Source organism: Fukomys damarensis, unplaced genomic scaffold, assembly GCF_012274545.1.
Source record: "Fukomys damarensis isolate Sample0158 unplaced genomic scaffold, DMR_v1.0_HiC HiC_scaffold_24, whole genome shotgun sequence".
Taxonomy (NCBI): domain Eukaryota; kingdom Metazoa; phylum Chordata; class Mammalia; order Rodentia; family Bathyergidae; genus Fukomys; species Fukomys damarensis.
In genome coordinates, this window is record NW_022900936.1 from 29,463,504 (window position 1) to 29,470,178 (window position 6,675).

Below are 6,675 nucleotides of genomic sequence, written 5' to 3' on the forward strand. Positions count from 1 at the left end.
TACAATTGAAACCTACCAGAAAGTAAAAAAAAAAATAAAATTGTTAAAGTAAAATATCAACAAATTTGAAAAAAATTTGAAAGCAAATGGAATGAGTTCTAGTATTTCAGAACAAACAGCATCACAGTCAATATAAGGGTGCTGCTTTTCATCAAGCTATCCACTTGAAAAGCAGCAGAATGCCTGACACATAGAATTCAATACATATTTTGAATAAATGAGAATGAACAAAACTAAAAATGTTTTCATATGAGAAAGGGTAAGAAACTCAATTCACAACAGAGTCATATGAAGATTTACCTCTACCTATATATGACATCCTGCTTGCAATTAAAAAGAAAAGTATGTTTACTGTCTTAGCCTGTTTCCCATTGCCAAGACAAAACACTCAATACCTACAATTAAAAAAAAGAAGGTATCCATTTGGCTCAAGTGAGCCCAGTCCAAACTCAGCTGGCTCCAAAGTGGAAACATATGATCGAAAGGCATGGTGGAAGAAAGCTGTTCTTCTCATGACAGCCAGGAAGCAGAGAGAGGAAGGAGGAGCTGGAGACAAGAAATATACCCTTCCAGGTCATGTTCTGAGTGAATTACCTCCAACTTGTCCTCGCCTCCTAACGGCACATTTAGCTACGGAAGTCCTAAGCGGTGCATCCACTCATAAGTATAGTGCCCCATCATCCAATCATCTTTCAAACATGTGAGACTTGGGGAAAGACCTCATATCTAAACCCTAACATCTGCCCCTGGTCCCAAAAGGATCTTCTCCATCTCATTATGTAAAAACCATTCATTCTATATCTAAGAATTGCCAAAATCTTAACAGCTCTAGTATTGCTGAAAAGTCCCAGTACAAAGGTTTCTCTGAAGCTCAAGACAAACTCTTAGCTATAAGCCACAATAAAATGAAAAAGAAAGTATTTGGTATTCTACTATAATGGCATGATATAGACTAAGCTATTCTAGTACACAGAAGATACTTCTCACTGTAACTTAATTTCTTTTTCTCTGGTGCCTCATGATGTTAAATGTTTGTTGATATGCTTATTGGCTGTTCTTATATATGTTTGTCATGATAGATAATAAAACAAGCCAAAGTCTCCTTTGAGATTGAAGACAATCTCTTTGCTACGCATACCTGTACAAATCAAAAGGAAAGGAAAGATAAATACCTCCAATTTACACTGGCACCGGGCAAACATTCCAACACCAAAAGAGAGAAATATGAGGATAGAAAGAAATTTGACCAATGCAACACCAAAACCCAGCAAACATTAAATCCTGCTGTTCCATTTCCAGCAACTAGGCCAGGTGGTGTAAGACATGAGTTCCAAAAGGCTTAGTGGCTCCACCACTACAACCTTGTAGCCCAGCTGAGCTCTCTTGTAAACTGGCTCCACTCATTGCTTGTAGTTTTCCTCAACAGACATTCCACATTCCTGGCATCACCAGCTTCCTGAGATCTGCAGTGAACTATTTTTACAAACTACTTTATAGTACATGTTTGCAGTACAGGAAGTTTATATTCACTTCCCTCCCTCTGATTGTCTTTACATTATTATTGTCGTTGTTATTCTTACTTCAGTTCACGTTTATAACTTATAATGATTACATTCATTGTGGGTATTTGGTACATATACCTGAAACTTCTTGTATCTTTTTATGTGTGCTTCCTCTTCTCCTCACCCCTCACATCTCTTGGAACCCTTTCTGTTTAAAAAAAAAAAAAATCTATCTCACTGATTTATTTTAGCAATCCTTTTTTTTAAATTTTTGTTTTTTATCTATACTTTGCCTTACTGAAATGGGAGAGATCACGTGGTATTTAAGTTAGTGTATAAGATTTATTTCAACTAACATATTTTTCAGGTGAATTCATTTCCTTAAAATATTCTCAAATTTATCCTGCTTTATAACCAAGTATTATTCCATTATCAGTAGATACTACATTTCCTTTATCAACTCATCTGTTAAAGGATATATAAATTGGTTTAAAAGATTAACCTACTGGAAGATTAAACAGGAAATACAAAGTCATAGGTGTACCAAGGAACTCAAAAAATGTATACTACCCCAAGTAAAAGACTCAATTAAAAATGATTAAGTGAAATACTTCTCAGAAGAAACACAAAGGGCCAATAAACATATGAAGAAATTTCAATGTCCCTGGCTATTAAAAAATGCAAATTAAAATGACACCAATATTTCATCTTATACTGGAAAAAATGGCAAGTAAATCAATTAATAATAAATGCCAGCATGGCTGCAGTGAAAAAAGAACTCTCCTACATTATTGGTGGAAATGTAAGCTAGTATGGACATGTCTCAAAAAAACTAAAAATAGAAATCCCATTTAACTCATCTATCTCACCTTTAAATACGTTCCCAAAAGAACTAAAGACATATGACAGTGATACAAGCATGTCAATGTTCACAGCAGTGGCTCCTCTGCAGTTATGGTTCAATGGGCCCTGGCTACTGCTCAAGTTGGCAGAAGACTTTGGCACCATTCACTTGGTGCTGGTTTTCCAGGCGAACAGAATGCAACAGTTATGGGTCAAGCTTCCACATCTGCTTTCAGCACCTGATTCTCTCTACAGATTAGCTTAAAAGTACCCAGCAGTATTCATGGTACAGCCAGAACACTGGACTGCTTTGAAATTTTCTCCTCCAAGTTAATTAGTCCACTGCCCTTAGCTTCAGTCTCTCACAAAGCCTCAAGACAGGCAACATGAAGACAAATTTTCTAACAGGGTGTAACACAAATGGCCTCTAGTCCAACTGCCAGTAGAATCCTTGTTCCCCACTGAAATGGCCAGAGACTAGCCTCCATTTACATGTTCCTATTGGCATTCTGCATTCCCATCAGAACATCCCAACAGTTTCTATTTACAATATTCTAAGGCTTCTCCAGCCAGCATCTCACTGAATCTACTATAGCATGGTACCCTCATAATTCGTTCATCCTCCAAACACAGGAGAATTTGTACAAACATTCTAGATCTAAGCCATATCATTTACATATTAGGTATGTTTAGACATGCGGAGATAGAGTAATATGGGGGCATGGACACTGAAAGAAAAAAACAGTAATGTGAAAAGAGTGCCCCTGATAATAACCAAATAATCAACTTGGACAAGTCATATAATTTTTAAGACTCTAATAAAATGGTCCTGATAAAGCATGCTGCATTGTGATGTGCAGTCATTGCATGAATCTATATAAATTATATCCCCGAGAGTGGCAACAGGAATTCCTAAAGAAATATTTAGTATCCTCATCAGTATTTGGAGTCAAAGGGAAGACTTTAAAGCCACACTTTAAATTAGTGGGGTGAAATGGCTACAATATTTTTGGTGGGTGGGTCAGTGGAGAGTGTACTTAGTTTATGTTGTTGAACATGTGCGTTCTTTTAATTTTTATACCTCAATATACCATCGAGATATTTCAGGCTACTCTTGATTTCTACATTATTGATCTTCCTTATATCACTTACATAAAAATCAGCTACCTAGTTATAAAAATATTTTTTCTCACTCCATTCCACCCCTTTGCAAAGATGTCAATTCTCCTGGTTTTCTACTCTTACAAATAATCATCAAAATCTTTACCCCTCTATTAGTCTTCTTGGGTTTATGAAAGGGAAACTTCACTCTGTCAGGAGAAGACTGCTCCCGTTCCCCATCTCTCTCACACCCAGTCTTCACACTGTGGTAAACACATCCCATTGGGATACTTGTTCTTGACATTTCAGGTTAAACTTCTGAATGCATTTGTCACAGAATCATTGTAAAGTTCCACATACAGGCTGTTAATTAATATTAATTCCATGTCTTATGTATAAATATTACTTAAACAATATTTAAGCAGATTAAGAATGAACCACTTTAAGTTTTAATGAGAAAATAATGTCAAGGTTAAAGCAATGTAACTTGTACTACATTTTGGGAAAAATGCCTGTCCTTTATAAAGACTTATAATATCTTTTTATTAATTTCATAGAGGCAGATTCTTTTTCAAATACAAAACTATCTTCTGCAAAGGCACTGCTTTACAACAGATTTTCCTCTAGGATCTGGTACTATAAATTTTGCTTTTTTTTTCAGCTTTAATTGAGTTTATTGGTACATTTTAGGGATACAGTACAGTTACATTCATTGTTGGGAATTTGTACCTCTATATGACATGTCTTGGTTCTCATTTTTTCCCCTTGTCCCTGCCCTCCCTTCACCCCCTCCTCCCCTCCCCATCTACAAACACTTTATTTCCATCTTTTCATTATCTCACATTTTTTTCTTTTCCCTTATTACCTTTCCCCTGCCAATCCCACCTTCCCTACACCTTTAGCTCATTTCTAATAAGATTACTTACATTGAGAAATGGGAAGAAACGAGCTAAATTTTGCTTTTTTGAAAAGATCAAATCTTACAAGTGGTGAATTTAGTATTCAGAAACCAAAAAACACTGCTACTCCCTTCTTCACTATTTACGAATTCTAAACATTGACATATTTGTTTTTCTTAGTCTTCTTATTCACAAAATAGGAAAAATAGATCCATAAGTCTCCAGGTAAAATTCACAGAGCGCTCAGAGATAAAGTTTTGCTAGAAATATTTCATCACTTCACCTGAACTGAAATGTTCACTTAACAAGTTTATTTTTCCCATTAAATCCAAAGGTCAAATTAAATGAATATATAGTTCCAACTGTGAGGAAGAAACAAAATCTACATTAATATATCTCTAAGCCAACACATCATTCATTTGTATAGCAAAGTGATTATAAATGACAATAACCTACTCTACATTTCCTAAACTAGAAAAAAAAATTTAAATTGAAGAAATGATTAATGTTGTGGGGGATAAGTCAATTTAACATGAGTTAAATATTTCACAATATGTTTCACTTGTTACCCCATTAATATGTACAATTCTCTCTGTCAGATACTGGAGAACGAACCCAGGGCCCTAGCACTGAGCTACATTTCCAGCCTTTTGTTTATTTAGAGACAGGGTCTCACTAAATTGCCCTACTATGCTCAAACTTCCAATCTTCCTGCCTCAGCTTCCCAGAGTGTTGAGATTTTAAGTGTGTGCTGCCATGTGGCCTAATTTTTGTTTTTATATACCAGTTGAAAATAAATGTAATTAAAAATATATAATGTGACAGTCCCAAAATCTAAAACTGTGAAAAATAAAAAAAGTAGCAATGAATGTGTCCTTTTATTAAATTTTAGAAGTGATCCATATTCATAAATAGCACAATAAATAGCTTGGGATTTAGCTCAGCAATTCTGCCTCCTACCTGGCAAGAGCAAGGTCCTGAGTTCAATCCCTGGTAACTCCCTATAAATAGCACAATATCATTTTTATTCACTTGTGTATGTTTCAATCATCTTCATAATTTTAACTATCATGTACTTTCAGTACAACTGTTAAAAGAAGAAATGGGTTCCTAGACTCATTTCATTTTCTTTTTTTTTTTTAGCTTTAATTGAGTTTATTGGTACATTTTAGGGATACAGTACAGTTACATTTATTGTTGGGATCTTGTAACTCTACATGACAAGTCTTGATTCTCATTTTTTCCCCTTACCTCTGCCCTCCCTTCACCTAGACTCATTTCATAAAAGAAGGTAATATAGAGCAAATCAAGAAGAAAATATCCATTACAATTTTTGTTTTGTTTTGTTTTGTATTTTAGTCCTAACATACTTGTCAAATGCAAAAGAACAACCAGTTGGATTAAAGTAAAAGAATACATAATACAACAAAAATTATCACTAAAGTACCCCAAATCTTCCCCAAATAAGAATCCTCACTGTTGTGTCTATTGTGGCTGCCGTTATGTGCCTGCAGGAATCCTGGAAGACAAGAAAGGAGTCTTTCAAAACCTCTGATTGCATCCCTGTTTTAGGCCCACCTCAGGCAACCTAAAGATTCTGCTAATCAATTAGCCAAGGTTCCTGCTCTGCCCAGAAGGACACTGCAGGAGAATGGTTGGTGCACATGGAACAAAGCTATCTACTGCAATGGATAGGGTTTTCTTGTGCATATGCACACTGGCCATTGTTCCATTCTTGAAGAATCACATTAATCAATGTTCAGAGGCTGCTCCTCCAAATAAAGAGTTGACTGTGCATCAGTAATTTATTGCAGAGCCCAGCATGTATTTGACACAAAACAATTTGGTAGTTTGGAAGCTGCCAGTGGAGGAGAAATGGGAATTATGGCCTGCAAAGTGGAAGGTACTAATGCAGAGACAAATCAGCTCCTTTAGTCAATCAGTAAATACTGAAACAAATAGTAAAGTCCAAAATAAAATTAAGGATAAATTTTAAAATCATTCAGTTTTACTAAACGAATATGCTGTTTAACTGGATGAGCAGAACTATCAGCCAATAAGTTAAAAAGCAACATTTTCTTTGGGAGAAAAATCATTTATGCTTTGGCAGAGTTTAGAATTTTCATTATAAAAGTTGATCAAGAAAACATCATTTGAACAGGAAGTAGTGGTTGTGTTGTTGTGGTTGTTGCTCTCATTCTCAACATCATTTCTTCGGAATCAAAAGCCATTCATAGAAATGATCACATTCGCCTGCCTTGCAAGCACAAGGGCTGGAGTTCGATCCCAGTACCAAAAAAAAAAAAAAAAAAAAAAAAAAAAAAAAAAAT

The 6,675-nt window shown here is 35.3% G+C and overlaps 1 protein-coding gene across 11 annotated transcripts in view; it reads right to left on the reverse strand.

Moving 5' to 3' along the window:
* The window catches only part of Robo1 (roundabout guidance receptor 1), a 744,872-nt gene that overhangs the window by 277,047 nt on the left and 461,150 nt on the right, over positions 1–6,675 (reverse strand). The window contains exon 1 of one of the 11 annotated variants that reach the window (XM_033768172.1): positions 1,641–1,670. The exons of the other annotated variants lie outside the window; for them this stretch is intronic. The gene's annotated coding sequence lies outside the window, so the exon portion shown is untranslated. Of the gene's footprint in view, positions 1–1,640; positions 1,671–6,675 lie in introns of those variants that run through there. 11 annotated transcript variants of the gene reach the window in all.